This window comes from Aulonocara stuartgranti (assembly GCF_965226115.1).
Source record: "Aulonocara stuartgranti genome assembly, chromosome: 11".
NCBI classification, from domain to species: Eukaryota; Metazoa; Chordata; class Actinopteri; order Cichliformes; family Cichlidae; genus Aulonocara; species Aulonocara stuartgranti.
In genome coordinates this window covers 30107560-30124507 of record NC_138947.1, presented here as the reverse complement: position 1 = coordinate 30124507, position 16948 = coordinate 30107560, and the positions used below count along the sequence as shown (strand labels likewise).

At 39.1% G+C, this 16948-nt stretch overlaps 1 protein-coding gene across 5 annotated transcripts in view; it reads left to right on the top strand.

Annotated features, from left to right (window-relative positions):
- The window catches only part of LOC309717018 (PC3-like endoprotease variant B), a 232501-nt gene that overhangs the window by 104172 nt on the left and 111381 nt on the right, over positions 1-16948 (top strand). The gene's annotated exons all lie outside the window — the stretch shown is intronic.

The following is a 16948-nucleotide window of genomic DNA, read 5'->3' as shown; positions in this document are numbered from 1 at the left end:
GGGCAACGATGGCGTAGGTGTAGTGGCGTTAGGAGGTTGATGTTGGCGGGGGGTCCAGGGGTAGGTTGCTTAGCAGGGAGCCCCTGGCATAAGGCCCAGCAGTCTTTGATGCTCTCCGGTTCTGAGAGAGAGGCAAGAAAGACAGAGATGAGGAATGAAAGAGAAAAAGGTTACCTGTGGATCAGCCAACCTTCAGCGCAGAAGGGCCGGGGGTGGCGGTGGTGGTGGTGGTGGTGGAGGGTGAGGGGGAAGTGGGCGACTTTGATGTGAGTCCAGGTTGGAGGAGCGCATTGATCGCAGAGGGAAGCAGGGTGGTGTGGGTGCAGAGGAGTGTGGACGAGGATGGCCAGAGCTCAACTGCAGCAACACTTCCACCTTTTTCTGTGGAAAAGTCTGCGAGCGTCGGCTGAGGATGTTGTAGCCGAGATGTGGATAAGCTTGGGGAAATGTGTTAACTGCGCATATATCGAAGGCGAAGCTGCGAGTCAGTGGATGAAGTTTAAGAGATCCATGTCTTGCTGCTGCTTGCTGAGAAAGTGAAAGTCTTTCATCTCTCTCCCATGTGTTTGCAACAGGAGCATCGGGGAATTTTACTCCCTCTGTGAATGTGAGGGTGTAAATCTCTGCAGTGTGTGTGTGAGTGTGTATCAGGATGTGTGTTTATGAGCACATACATACATGCATTGTTCAGAGTGAACTCTCTGTGTATACTCCGTACCAACAAAGGCAGAGTCCTGCTGGGCTGCTGTGTATCCATAGATCAGAGGTGTGTGTATTTGTGTGTGTGTGTGTGTGTGTGTTTGTGCATGCATGTCGTTCCTCCTTCCTTCTTGCACGATCACCAGTGCAACACACAGGCAAAGCACCCCTTGGGCCTACCACTCCCCACAATACGCCCAGGCTCCCACAATGCATCAGTATTTCAAAGCTTCACATCCCAGGAGACTTTGCTCTAACAGTGAGGTCTCTTCTACCAGGAAGTGACACGCCCTCCTGCTGGGACACAACTCCCACAATGCACCGAGGTGGCTCCCATAGAGGAATGCACACAATGTGTTTGCTCCTGTCAGAGGCTGCCGCCGCACATCTGTCAGCCCGCTGCTATTAGTGTTCATCGCAGTGTTTTCACGCCTGCCTCATTCTCTCCATTCTTTCCCTCTCCTGCTTTAACAGTGTGGTTTCATCCTTGATCCCTCAGTTTAGGGTCGACAGATTGTATTGGAGAGCTGACAGCCAGAACAAGAATACATCCAGTGGCCCCGCGTACACCAGAAAATGTTTTACAGCGACAGAAATAACCCAAGGCGAGGCTGACACACCATTCAATTTCTTCACTCAGAGATCTCTGATCCCTTGGCCAGTTTGCCGTAGATGTCGGATGGGCTTAAACTTAGTAGACAGCTTGCTTTGGGTCCCCTGTGTACCACTCTGAAGAAAGCAGAATTCACAGGAATGTGTCATTGATAGAGAGAGCAAGTAGGTGGAAACTCATTTTGACCTAAATTTAGATGCCTTATTTTATTCAGCTGCACTTTTCTAGCGTCACTGTTTTACATATCGTTGTGTTCGGTATTGAACCTACACAAGCTGAGATATTTATTTCGATGAAAGATTTTAATTAGCTGGAATGATATTAGGATGACAGGATTTTGGTAGGAAACAGTAGGTTTCTCTGTAGTTAATTCAGTAGTTTTGTCAGAAAATATAATATATAAAGGTGTCCATGGCAGTCCTTTACATTGAAGGTCATGAGATAATGAAATTGTATTGGATCAGTCAGAGATGCTTGCATGACTGGATATTTCTTCTCTTGCTGACATGTTATTTAAATTGTGAAAATTGGTAATTGGTGTCCAGCAACATTTTAGAATAAAATAATCAAATTAAAACACAAATGTTTTTGTAAAATGTGAACTAGGAAGTCAGTCAGTGTGGCTCTTTTCTCCTTTACTTTCAACCATGTGCTAAACCATAGAGCCGCAGCCGAGCTCAGCTGCCTCTAGTCTGTATGCTGATGTGGCCAGTGCTGTTTTATTAATTTGTGTGAATGGGAGTATTAGTCTTGTAGTCGTCAATACAACTCAAAAAGTGCAATACAAATGCAAGTCCGTTTATTATTTTTGTGTACTTTTAAACAAGATGTAGATTCAGTGTTGCTGAAGTTTACCAATATTTGCTGTTCTTTTACAAATTGGAAATATTTCTCACTGGAAATATCTATCTACTACTATCTACTAAGAAATCCTACTTTCTGTGCAAATCTCCGTCAAACATCAGATGCTTAAATCCTCGGACCAGCCTCAGTATGAGACATTTTGGAAAATTGTGTACCTGGCATATATTTTACCAGGTTTGGTTTTTAAGATATATCAGGTAAAGTTGGGTGTGTAGGAGCAAAATTTTAGTTAATTAATCATGCGTCTTTCTAGTAGTTACTTTATTTACAGTTATTTAAGAGAGAGGTCATGTAACTCTCTTCTGGGAAACTGTAAACTAATAATTTATTTTTATTTTTATGAAAGTAACATTTTGCATTGAAGAAATGTTGATTTTTCTTTATATATGATGTGAATATGTCTCAGGAAGAAAACTGAAATCAGCAAAAAAATTTATCTGCAGGAATGAGCCAAGAAAAATGCAGTTGGTGCATTTTAAGTTAGAAAATCATTGTCCAATTTAATACCCATTTAAGCATTTTTGCCTGAACCTGGACCTGCATTTGCATGACCACCATCTGCCCCAACCTCCTCCGTTGATCACTTTACAGTGAAAACTACCATTTTATACATGTGTTGCAATCAAAATAGAAAAAAGGTCAGTTATAATGCAGTATATGAAAAGCCAAAAGACAGAAAACAAACAGAAGACACATCAGGTAGCAGGTAGAAGCAGCAGGAATGTATGTAAATCAGAACGGACGCAGAGATTTTGGGAAAACACTGTGACATACATAACCTTTACATTGCAGAACACCACATCTTTGTCATTTTATATGAATATACTTATTTCTATATTCATTAAATGTCTCCACAAATGCTTTAACATCACTTGAGTAAATATAAAAAAGGTCAGAGTTTCAAGTCTAATGTCATGAGTAAAAACGCTATCTTGGCAGCATTTTTGGAAACATTTTGGTTCATGACAGTACATTTTGTTTGCTCTTTGTCTCTATTTGAGCTCATCTGTCTATCTTGTAATTGTAACACCAGGTTGCAGCCAATCACTTTAATTTGATAAATTGCTGGAGAGCATAGTTTCGCCCACGTTCAATCTAGATCCGATCAGCGGTGCTAAAATATCATGACGACGGCTGAGCAAACAAATACCTGCCTGCTGCTGTCGGTAGCCACGTAGATGGCGCCCTTACAGGCCAGGACTTTTTGGTCATATTTCTCAAAGACTAATTGATTTCTTATTGAGGAGTTGCCAAGGAAATCAGAAAATTGCATTCTATAGCGGCGGTATTAGCCTTTGCAGACTGTTTAAGATGTTTTCACTGATCGCGCCTTGGCAGAGCTTTCTGCCCTGGAGTGGCTTGTATATAATGGACTGCCATGAAATCATAATTGCGTGTTTATGAACAAACCAGCTGGTTGAGGCAGAGGGTAATCATTTTCTCTGCGTTTCTCCTTTCCGCTCCGCTCACCGCACACTTGCGTCTGATAACGGCCTTGGTGGAAAATAAACGGTGGGGAGAAGAGAGGAATGGAACCAAAAAGGAAAAAGGACGGCTCTGTAGTTCTCCTCGTGTGTTATTAAGGTGTTTACAATTCACCTTTTCTGCTGCTCTTTTTTTTTTTCCTTTTTCTTTTTGTGTGTAACATTGCAGCTCAACACAAGGTGGGTTGTTTTTGGCTGAATGATGCAATAAATACCTTGCCCAGAACTTACAGTAGTTTGGCTTTGTAGCCACTCCTTTGGCATCTGTAGCGTCAATGTAATCAAAACAGGTAAGTGCCTTTATTCTGTCTTTATTCCATACAGTTACACTTTATGCTTTATTTTCCTGTAGTTCTCAGTATCAACAGTTCTTTTATTTTAGAACTCTTAAAAAACTTCCACTTTTTTATCTGTAATCCTGACTGTACGATAAAAAATGAGCTTTTCAACTGTGTTAGATCAGCCTCACTTAGTTGGAGCTCTAATAAAGTCCATTCCTCGTGGTAATTCAAACTGAAATCTACATAATATATCAAGCAGAACTAATAGTTGCTACTGAGACTTGATACAAATATCTCGAAGTGAAAATGCTTCATTGTCCCTGAAATAATTCCACAAGCAGCGTGCTCTTCTAAAACCCCGTTTTTAAGTGATGCTTTTTGCACAATTTGAGTTCCTTTACAAGAAAATTGGACGCCTATTCGGATATATTTAAAGGTAAAGCCTACTCATATTTATGATTTACCCATGAAAAAGACTTATTTCACTTTTACTCAAACGGTGTCGAGTTGACTCGATTCGTACATTATTGTTACAACTGTGTTATACGAGGAAAAATATGAAAGGCTGGTGCCACTTTTATAAGTAAATCATGAGTACTCCTAAAACAAATTACAATTTCTTTCCCAAATAGCTAGAAAGTGAAGGCATATTTATTTATTTAATTGAACTCAATTACTGGTAAACAGCTGGCATACAAATACATACAAATGTGCATCCCCACTTGAGAGACACGAGCTAATACATTAAAAATAGATATAATGTGTTAAGTTAGCAACGAACAGATACAGACAAATTTAAGGAAAAACTTTTCACACAATGTTCAGCATTGCAGAAAATCAGTACCGGAGTACACTAAAGTCATTCTCAGACACTTTATGTTTACTTTAGTTTAATTTGCCGCCTGTGGATTAACCGGACAGCATGACAGGACAATAACATCACTGTGAATTAACCTCTCAGTTTTCTATTTACACCTTTGCATGGTAATTTCTGTTGCAGTGAATAACGCACAATTGTTTTACAGAAGAAGAATGGCCAGAATACCATTCACGGTGAATTTGAATCTTGTGCCAATTTTGCACATCTCACGGCTGGACGGATGCCAGTTTAACAAGGGAAAAAAACATGCTCCAAGTTCTACCTTTGGAGGGGACGTTTGTAGTGCAGACATAGTGAACAGCACCTTCCTTTTTTTCTTTATTGAAGAATAAAGCAGTGTTTAGCCTGCTTTCTAAAAACTCTAGGCTGCCACCCATGTTTGTGCGTGTGAGACGGAGATAAGAGGAGTTTGGTTTATTGGTCCGGTGACAGCCAACTGTAGCCGTTCCAGAATAAAAACTAGGTAATTCAAGGCAGAGCCCGTCTGACGTGAATCTGGAAGTAGGATATTATCCTCAGGGCCAGTGAGAGCTGACCTGCTCGGGCTGGAACACAGCACAGTTATCCTGTCTCATTACCGAAGCCACTGCTCTCACATTTAGCCTCGTTAGCTGCTCTGAATGAACATCCAGCAGCCCGCTGAGGATTCAAGGGTTAATTGTGGCTCGTGTCAGAACTTGGACCTGGCCAGCTCAATAATGGGCAGCAGTTATTGGCTTCGTGGCTGTGTGTATGTGCGTGTGATTTTGGTGCTTGTCTATGCATGTGTGTGTATGTGTGCGCTTTCTGTCTTCAGGTATTGGCTTTGGTGTTGACCCAGGGCCAGCTCTGCCTCTCCATGCTGTCTGTAATGACAGACAGCAGGCTCTAGGGAGGAGTTTGAGGTCTGGTGGCCTAGATACTCTGGGGATACACCTCCGCTGAACAGGACACCTCCACAAACACTAAACAGCACACCATTGTGGGATGTGCATGAAAAAATGGAGCGCACTCAAGCCTACACATACAACAATCCACATAAACACACTTGACCCCCATTACATCCCTCATCTCCTCCAACTCTATTCATCAACATCAGTCGTTTTAGGGGAGATTTACACACCAATTCATTTGTCTTTCCATCCATGCATCTATCAATAAATTGACTTGTGCATATCCAACCTTGTGAGACTGCCTGTGACAGACCTCCTCTTTCCTAAACGTCCTCTTCAGTGGTCGCGACCTATTCAACACCAACAAATATCTCCTTACCCTTAACTCCAACTTAGGTATGATCGACACGGCCGCTGTTAGGTGACATATGTTGGATGTCTGCTATGCATCTGAATTGTTTTTGTTGTATTTATTTCTATTTTACAGCATGCTTATAATTAGATATTTAACCTATATTTAGTTTTAAATGACTTGATGAAACCACACAGAGGATTTACTCTGCTTACAGCCCTGCATGTACTTTGGATATGTGAGTATTCAGTGCCAAAAAATGTCCATATAAACATTTGTAATGTAAAGATTCTGGTTTCTGGTTACAACAAAATAAAATGTCCATCACTTGATCACAAAACAGGTAATCCTTTATGCATCGTGACCCAATGTGATCCAATTCTGTTTTGAAATACTCAGTTATTGTGAGTCGCCCCACCCTCTCACCAGTCAGCACAGTCACAACTACAGAAAAAACTACAGGTAATAACCTCTTGAGTATTTTCACAAGGAATTGGAAACATTTTCAACACATGCTCCAGCTCCCTTGTTGTTTGGTAACATTTAAAGGTCAGCGGTCAGTCTTCAGCCTTTAACAAAAAAGTGCAAAGTGTTCATCAGAAGTAGCTGGAGACTAATTTGATCTCTTCTGGCATCTTTTTTTGTACAGTGAATAACTCTAAAATACCCGCAGTGAAGCTTTTGTATACTTAGCAAAAACAAGGCAATAATTAGCACTTCTCTCTTTCTTATGTTTTTTTCAGGGGGTTAAATGCTTAAAGAAGAGCTGCATGAAGGAACTTTGCAGTTTTACTTGTAATTCAGCTGATATTCTGGTCCCAGTTTCTGCTGTACTAAATTGTTTAAGCCCAGGCTTTTCAAAGTGCCGTCCGCTCGGCAGTGCCAGCACTTTCTAACGTTTTATGCAGCACTGGAGTGCGACAACAAAAAAAACGACTGAACAAGTGTACATGCCATTCATCCGACAGTTTTATGTCTCACAGCTGCTCAGACTAAGAATAAAGGAGCATTTCTCTTTAGATTTCTCTTCTGTTGTAGCAATCGCAGTAGACTAAACCTTCCTGACAAATACAGGTGTTGGCAAGAAATGAAACTGGCACCTCACTAATGGTCACTAAAAATATAAACCAGCACAAAAATGACAGCTAGCGCTGTAAAACGGACACATTACAAATAGAAATAAAAACAAATGATGTATGTACATTTTTTCTGTGTTGCCTCAATCATCTGTTGGTTACCTAAACTGGCACCAGGCTAAACTTATAGAGACTCTAACTTAGGCGATGTTTAACCATGATGTTGTGACTGCGTTTTCCCCTTGAACCAAATAGTTTCAGGTGCCTTTACATGGACAGAATGCACTAAAATGTCTGTTTAATGAAATGCGGCATACTGGAAGTAATTAGTAACGTGTGAGTGTTGAGTAATTTGCTCATCTTCCAAACGAATACAGAATGCATCATGTAGTACAACAGAGCAAATCCTGCTCCTAGTTGTTTTCAAATTTCTCTCCTTTTTCTTTCGTGAATGTAGAAAAGTAAAAGTTGTTTAAGTTGGCTTTGACAGCTTGGTTTTATTTAAGTCTTGTGATACTGAGAAGGCGCGCAGACTTTTCAGTGCTGTACTCTGTGTCATCATGGTCCTTGAGCAGCTACGAACAATAGGCCAGGGAGCCGTGCTGGAGAGCATGGAGGAGAGCTGTCTGTATTTACGACTCTGCTGTTGCCTTAATGCTGCTTAAAACACTCAGCAGGCTTTTTACTTTAATGAGGGCCAGGGCCTGCTGCAGCGCTCTGTGCTGTGCTGCCCGCAGTCAGAAGCGAGTGTGTCTCTCGTGTGTGTAAAACATGTGGCTGTATATATGTACAGTAGCTGGATTTGCGTATGTTGGAATGAGTGATCAGAGTGTGTGTGTCTGTGTGTACGTCTCCTTTGAAGGAAGTGAAATGTCTGGCTGTAGCTGAAGCTGCTGGCTTGGACTAAATATGACGTCTCGGTGTATGTGTGAAACCGCGTGTCTGATTGGGTCTGCGTAGGTGTAAAACCATTGTGTATTTCTTCCTCGCTTTCTTACAATATGTTTTCTCAGAATTATCTCTTTTTCTTATCCCACATCCCACCCACACAGACTCACCTACACACACACACACACACACACACACCTACCACCATCTCTGTTGACAGGGTAAATTGTACGAAAAGCTTTTAAGGCAATTAGTGGATTGAGCTGGAGCCTTTCTTCCCATTCGCGCTGTTCATTAGCAGCTCCTCCAGTCTGTGATATTACCATCACTCCAAGCTGGCATCAACACCACTCACTTCTTATGTATGTATGTGTGTGTGTGTGTGTGTGTGTGTGTGTGTGTGTGTGTGTGTGTGTGTGTGTGTGTGTGTGTGTGTGTGTGTGTGCGCACAGATGTGTTTCTTCATGTCTGTCTGTGTGTATTGTACTCATCTCTCACAGCAGCACGATTTCAAAGCACGCAGTTGTCAGAAAATAGATCCTTCGGCCCTGAAAGTCTGACTATTTTAATCCATTTCAATAAAAAGCACAGAAGAGAAAAATCCAATGAGACACACAAAAAAATTACTATCGTTAAGGCCGTCATTGCTCGATTATTTATTAGCCATTTACTTTTTCCTTGAAAAATGATCATGATGATTATCTTCCCTATCTGTCAGCTTCTGTATTCATCTGGGTTTGCTGATTATGAAAGAAAAAAAAAGAAAAATGGTCTTAAAGCCAAAATCCATCACCCCAAAAAAGAAATAATATAAAAAGAAAATTTTAAAAAACAATTGAACTGAAACACCAGAGCATTAGAGTTTGTGATATCACCTCACTTTACTGTGTGTTCTGTAAACTGTAAATGAGTTTAGAAGAGTGAGACTTATGTATAACACCATTCGATTAGATTCCATCAATTTGCGATCTTTAATTAAAAAAAAAATCAGTTCACTGGTTTTCGTGTCTCCAGTTGTCATTATCTACAAACGACTTTAAGTGTTGTGGGGGTTTTTTTCCCTTATTTTAGTGTTTCTGTGTTTGCTTTTACATTTGTGCTGCATTACATCACATCTTCTGCATTTACATGCTGCCTGTAGGAGGGAATATGGAATAAAAGCTTCACATTTTTATACACAATGAGTCACCCGGGTATTTTCAGTCAGTGTGCCAGAAAAAAAAAACTTAAGGTTGACCCTTTCTGCCTTTCCAGTTCTGTTTTTTTTTTCTTCTTGGTCTCCGCTGGAGTAACTTTCCTCAATTCACCATTCAGAGTAATCTTTATTTGTCTTATACTGACCCATTCAGGTTATCCACCGTCTGAAACGAGTTGTTTTAGCTCCTTTCAGCTTGCTTTAAGATAATGTCTTCTGATTGGCTTTCATCTGGTAAAACAGAAGAAGATAGATGGTGGGCGGGGCTTTTTGTTCAAAACTACCCATCCATGGTGTGAGCATATTAGAGCTAGAGCCCTCAAATTGTAAAAGTTGCTTCAGCAGGGGTTCGAATTGCGGTAAGTGTTTGGCAAACAACTGCAATATGTGATTGTACGTAGATAGAACCCTGCTGTTTGGTAATTAGTCATTAATATAAACAGACTCGTGTACAATAGTTTTGTACTATAGTACAAAACTATTGTACTATACTATACTATAGTATAGTATAGTACAATAGTTTTCATACCACAGTGAAGTGTAGTTAAGTCTTTACTCTTAAAAAATAATTGGATAACATGTAAAATTTCCAATTAATTTTGTTACAGTATAAAATGTTAAATTAGTTAGAATGAAATTTACTTGGTTGGTATACATTCTGTTTACATCATTATATCAAACATATTTTCCTTCATGATTAATTATTTCAGTTTTCAATTTTAGTCCAAATTATTGCTTCATGTTTATGAGGGTAGAGAAATAAGCAAAATATTCAAGGTTTAGTGTTAACAGCAAGTGTTAACCAGCCTTACCTGCCTCCTTGACATGTTGCCACAGCCAGAGCGAGCTGCTGTTGTTAATTTGCTATTTTAAAACACTGTATGCACAAATGTTGGGCCTCAAATGTTCAAAAGATCATTTATTGGCTCCACACCCCAGATGAAGATTCCCTCCCTTAGAACCTTGGTCACCTCCAGCCTTCCAATCTCCTCACGGCAGCACACCACCAGTATTATAGTTATTAACACCCTCAAAATATGGGCTCAATTTCGAAAGAACTTTGGGTTTAAAATCTTCTCCATTTGAGCCCTATTCATAATAATCACCTTTTCCCTCCCGCCAGACTATACTCTGAATTTGCTCTTTGGCAGAGACGAGACATCCACAGTTTTTCTGACATGTACAATGACGGTGTCTTGGCAGGTTTTCAGGATTTGTCACAAAAATTTGACCTCCCTCGGCCCAGCTTATTTAGATACTTCCAAGTTCGCCACTTCCTTCAGCAGTATAACCCCAACTTTCCAAATATAACACCATTTCCTGGTGTTGATGATCTGTTGAAACTCACATTTAAGCCTAAAGGTCGTATCTCAAGAATTAGCAATTGTATAGCCTACTTTAAGAATATAACAATGGCAAAGATCAGAGTGGACTGGGAGAAGGAGCTAGGGGTAAACAATAGAGGTGGGAATCACCATACATCCCACGATACGATATTATCACAATACTTAATGCACGATACGATATTATTGCAATTTTTAAAAATATTTTGCGATATTCGAATTCTGTACATAAAGGTAAACTTTATCAATATTGATTTTATCTAATATCAAAGTCTCACACTCAGTCTTTCTCTCATTTCAGTCAGGTTTATTGTTGACAAACTGAACGGTTTGTATTACAGTCTAGTCCAACTGAACTGAATGCAACCATCTGGTACAATTATAGCTATTCTGAACTATGCAATTTATGATAACTATGCAGCCCCTTCAGCAACTGAAGAATTTGAAAGTAAATTAAAATAAAATATAATTTTACATTAAAAAAAAGTTTTAAACTTAATTAAAATAAAACATGTCTTTAATTAAAATAAGTAAACTGTCATGTTTATTGCTGCCAAAAAACAAGTTAAACACATTTGGACAGTGAAGGAATGTCAGGATTCTTGCTCAGAAAAAGGATCAACATGCTCTGAAGTCAGAGCACAAAAACCTTTTTTGTAACAAAATATCGATTTCTGCTGTCCCTGTATCGATACATTATTAACAAACAAAATATCACGATACTACACAGTATCGATTTTTTCCCCCACCCCTAGTAAACAACAGCACTTCTTGTGCTAAATTAAACATCATACAGTTCAAGATTCTTCACCGCATTCATTACTTTAAGGCGAGACTGTCCAAAATATTTCCAAAAATAGATGCAAGCTGTGAGAGATGTAGAAATCCTTCTGCAGATTTAACACATATGTTTTGGTCATGTCCAACTTTAAAAGCCTACCAGTCAACAATTTTCAAAACACTGTCTGAAGCATTGAATGTTGATCTTCAACCCAGTGTAGTTATGGGTATATTTGGTGCTACAGACAGAGGACATAGAACATTAAGGAAAAGTTACAAAAACATAATCGCTTTCACTACACTGCTTGCGCGCAGATGGATATTATTGCATTGGAAGTCACAAAAGCCACCCAAAGTGGCTCTGTGGTTCAGTGACCTGACACAATTTATACAGCCGGAAAAAATAAAGTATACTCTCAAGGGGTCAAAGGAGAGATTCTTTGCGGTTTGGGATACACTGCTAAAACATTTAGAGAAAATTAAAACCATTCCCATCTGATACTTGCTTGGCAGCTACCGTATACCCTTATTGTTGTGATGGCGATTAATTTTGTGCAAACTATTGCCTTTTAAGTGCACATCTTTAAATATGGTGAATTTTGATGTACCTCATTTAAATTTATTTTATTCTTTTTTTTTCTTTCTCTCTGGATTGGTGTCCAATATGTTCTTGGGGTGGCATACACATATAAAAATGAGCATTGTGACTTCGTTACATGTTTATCTTTGTATTACATTCTTAACACTCAATAAAAAAATATTTAAAAAAAAACCACTGTATGCTAACCAACAGTTATATTAAGTTATGACTGCTGTTGGTTAGCATACAGTGGGTTTTTTTTTTTTTATGGAATAGAATACTGTAGTCTTTTCTTCATTGTGGTTCAGCCATCCAGTGATAACTCAGGCTTAAAGTAATCTTAATGACAAATTTCAGATTGGACAGCATGAGACTGAGAGTAAGGAGGATGCACCACTCACAAGAATACTTGTTACTTATGGATTAAAACAGCAACAAATGCATAAATGAATCATGTTCAAGCCCTGCATTCGAACCTTTTCTTTTTTCTTTACAACAAAGACCACACCATTGGGAAGCATAATGTTTGGTTTATTAAAAATGAGAAGCGTGTAAAGCTTGATAAACTCAGGGAGATGAATCTCTGGGCCAGAGTGCTGTCTAAATGTGTCTTCAGGCTGAGTCCTCTTGTGGTAGAGAGAGTTTGGAGACAGACCAGAAAATGTTCTACACACCTGTGTAGGCTTGGACAGCTACATGCATTAGGAGATGAGGCTTGTTTTTTTAACACCCAGCTTAACGTATAATTTCACCATCCCACAGAATTTTAAATGAATGAAAATGGTCAAATTGCAAAGGGTTAAATTTAAGACGCCCCAAAAATCAGTGGAGAAAAAAAAGATGCAGAAACCCATTTTGCAGAAATTTCACTGTAGCAACTTAAATGGCACTCAGTTGTTTGTATAGCCCCCACGTGCTTGTATGCATGCCTGACAACACTGGGACATGCTCCTGATGAGAAATTGGAGGGTGTACTGGGAGATCTCCTCCCAGACCTGGACCAGATCATCACTCTCATTGTTGCCCCTCTAGTGCACCTTATGTTAATTTGATTAACACACAAACAACTGAAACTGATTAACAACCCCATCCTCCACTTAACTGACCAGATCAATATGTCGCAATTTGAACTGACTTGATTCTATACATATATATGTATATGTGTGTGTGTGTGTTTTTGTACAGTGTTCCTTTGACATTTTTAAGCAGTGTGCATAGAACAGAAACTGAGCAAAGGTTAAATAGGTCCACTTTAAAGAATAAGATTAGTGATTAACTTTTTAGAGCCTCACTGGTATGTCATTGGGAGGTAGGAGAAACACCCTTCAACAATGTTACTGGTGGTGACGTTGTTTAATTTGGCCACTAGGGGGTATTTTGCAATTTCCCAGTTGGAGATATGAGTTTGGAAAATCGCTGGTTGATCCGAAGAGATTAGAGCAGAGCATAACCAAGTAAATAAACTACAAATATTATGAAAATCTGTTTATGTTTGGAAATATAAAATGTTGTCTGACAGATTTATTGGAATATTGAATTTTTAAATTACCAAATATTAGTGTATTTGGTGATCACTATCAGTCTTCAAAACTGTATCAGTCAGACTCTAATATTTTTGGTATTGTCAAGCAACTCCATGGAAAAGAACCAATGCAACAATGCACTGGTCCTGCTCTCAGTAGTTTCTGACTTAATTACGCTGTCTGTCCACTAATCCTGTAGAACATAAAAGCTTCAAAAATACATGACAAACTTTAGTTTGAGTAAATCATTTTCATTTCTGAGCAAACAGGACTCAAACAGGAATAAATAGCGCATCCATCAAAGGACTATTTTCAGCTGTGAATTTTGTGTCCCAATAGTATTCACTGCAGCAGGAAGGGGTACTTGCAACTGTGGCAAAATCAGCTACAGTATCCACGCTCATTGCAATAAAGGAATGTTCCATCGAGTGCAACAGTGTGTCCCATTGATGTTTTGCATAACTGTTTGGATAACTGTGGCACAGAGAACAGAACATATCAGGCTACACAATACAATACAGGATTTCATTGCTGGCGTTGGACTTTCATGAAGTTTATTGTTAATAATAAAATAAATAAAGGAAAATCAGTGAATTCAAATGTGCCATTATACAAGTAACTCAAGGTATTGCTGTGCTACTTGCAAACTAGGAGCTAGATAGCTAAAAGTTTGTAAAACATTCAGATCAAATGAGTAAATCCAAATTATTCTTCAGATCTATTAGCAATAAACATTTACTTTAAAATCTGTTTGTTTGTACAGAAGAGGTGGGTAGAGATTTAGTTTTCAGTTCTGTTTCTAGTATCATATACACATTTCTCCAGCCATTTAATATCTTAAAGATATTGTTGTTGAACTGAGATTAGAGTAAAAAAAATCCTTAGTGTAATATAGATTAAAATGTGTTATATGTTGGAGCCAATTATTTGGCTCGAATTTTCAGTGACCTCTTAGAAGTCACGCTCGTTTATTTGTGTACATGTCTGCTGTTTCCTCAGCTGTGTTTAGCTCTGTGCGTGTGTGTGCACCCGCATGTGTTTGTGTGTTTCAGGGAGAATTAATTATGTGGAACACTAGAGCATCACTAGCTTTGAAGAGGAGAGAACCAAGAGCTGTACATTATTGATGAGTGACACACATTGGCGACATAATCACAAACACAACACAAGCCTGTTCATGTGCACGCTCACACTCAGGGACCCTCAAATCTGCGAACGCACACACACATATAAATACTGTATAGAACTGGCAGTGATCCTTCCTCCAGCAGTATTTAACAGCAGTTGCTGACATACTTACAGTACCTGCTATACATTAGGCATCCAACAGCGCCTTCTCTGGTCCATATGGGACTGTCATTGGCCCCTTACGCTACATTATTTAGCAGGCGGAATATTTGATCCCACAGCTACAGCTGATGTCAGACCATCATTAATGCTGAATTTGGCTGTAATCACTGTTTTCTTTTATCTATTACTCACACGCACACAAGTAAGCATGTGCACACAGATTATGTCCTTATTACGATCTTCTATGTCAGAGTTCCTGCATTAATCATAGCATGTTTATATCTTCGTCCTAGCTGTGTTGGTTAATCAGAGGCAACAAAACAGATTTTCTTCTCTGCGAAATCTTCACAAATTCAGACCATTGCTTTATTTGTGCTGCACATGAAGTGCCATTTTTGACTTTCTTCCTTGTACGGGGACCAGGTAAGGGCAGCTACAAGCTTCCTGCAACTGACCTCCGCAAATACACGAATGCAGCTGGACATCAAACCCAGCATCTCTGTGTTGAAATCTAAAACATGAAGTGCATGCTGACTGCTTTTGGAAAATGGAATCACTTGTTTAGGGGAAACCTGAACAATCACTTTTTCTTTTCCCTGCCAGCTCCCAAAACACGCCAGCAACCATCTGATGTGTTCGGGTACACACAAAGAATGTAATCAAATAGAAACACAGTGCAGGTGCAATCCTGTGGTGACATCCCGCTACTGTAAAAGTTTGGCTTTTCCTGCTCTACTTTAACAGCAGCCTTTCTTGTGTACTTGCTGTATATGTGTCAGTGCTGCACGCCGCTGTGGAAAACGCACGCACACCTGTGCAGGAGATCATGCACACAGTGAGCTTGAACAGTTTCTTACAATTTTACAGGCTTGGCAGAAATTAAAAAATAACAGCATGTAAACAACGAGATATTTTGACACCCATTGTCACCCAGAACAGCACTCTGGTTGGCATATATTGAAAAAAGTTACTCCTTTTTGTAAGCCTGAGTCAGATTTTCTAAGCAGGATCTGTTTTATATCCATGTAATCAGGTTTTATTTCACATGGGGAAGAGCGGCTGGTAACGAATGAACAAACATACAACGCTCTTTGTCACTCAAAATAACAGATCCACCGAGATTTAAGAAGCCTTTTCTACACTTACTCTCAACTGTAAAGAGCAAGACTAAAAAGAGAGCAAATATTAGACTTAAATTTTTTGAATACATAGACAATTAATTAAATTAAGAGCTGTATGCTAGCACAAACATCCTTTTTACTTTCTGGCTAGTGACCAAAGCATCCATTAATAAACAAAGTTATCAGTCCTATAACACGTCCATGGCTAGTTTAAAAACATTTTAAACTTGTGTCAGTGTGATCACCTTTAAATGATTTATCTTTGTTTTTGAGAAATCCCATTTTATTTTGTATTTATTGCAACCTAATATGTCGAATTTGACTGTATCCACTTTCACTTTTGGAGTGAATGTACTCCAAAAACCATGTAGCTCAGTTGTTCTTCACAAGAATCAGTCCCACTCCAAAAATCTGGGCTCTGGGATAATCATTTCACTTTGTATCCCATTGCTCTGAAGCCATTATGTGTTTTTTCTCAACAATGATTTGAAAGAATTTCTTCAAATTTGTTAGGCAAGGCAAGTTTATTTGTATAGCACAATTCAACAACAAGGTGATTCAGAGTGCTTTACAGAGACATTAGAAACAAGAACAAATAAAAAGCATGATTTAAAATTGATTAAAACAAGCAAATAAACTAACTAATTAACAAACAAACAAACAAACAACAGTATATAAAATCAAAACAGATAAAATCAGAACAGTAGATAAAATCAGTAGTTAAATGTAAGTTTTGAAATTTAAGCTTAAAGTGTGGATTTGGTGCTTTATTCAAATGCAGCTGAGAACAGGTGAGTCTTCAACCTGGATTTAAATAAACTGAGTGTTTCAGCTGATCTGAGGCTTTCTGGGAGTTTGTTCCAGATATAAGGAGCATAAAAGCTGAATGCAGCTTCTCCGTGTCTGGTTCTGACTCTGGGAACTGATAAAAGACCGGATCCAGATGACCTGAGGGATCTGGATGGTTCATACTGGGTCAGGAGGTCATTGATGTACTTTGGTCCTAAACCATTCAGAGCTTTATAGGCCAGCATCAGAACTTTAAAGTCTATCCTCTGACGGACAGGCAGCCAGTGTAAGGACCTCAGAGCTGGACTGATGTGGTCC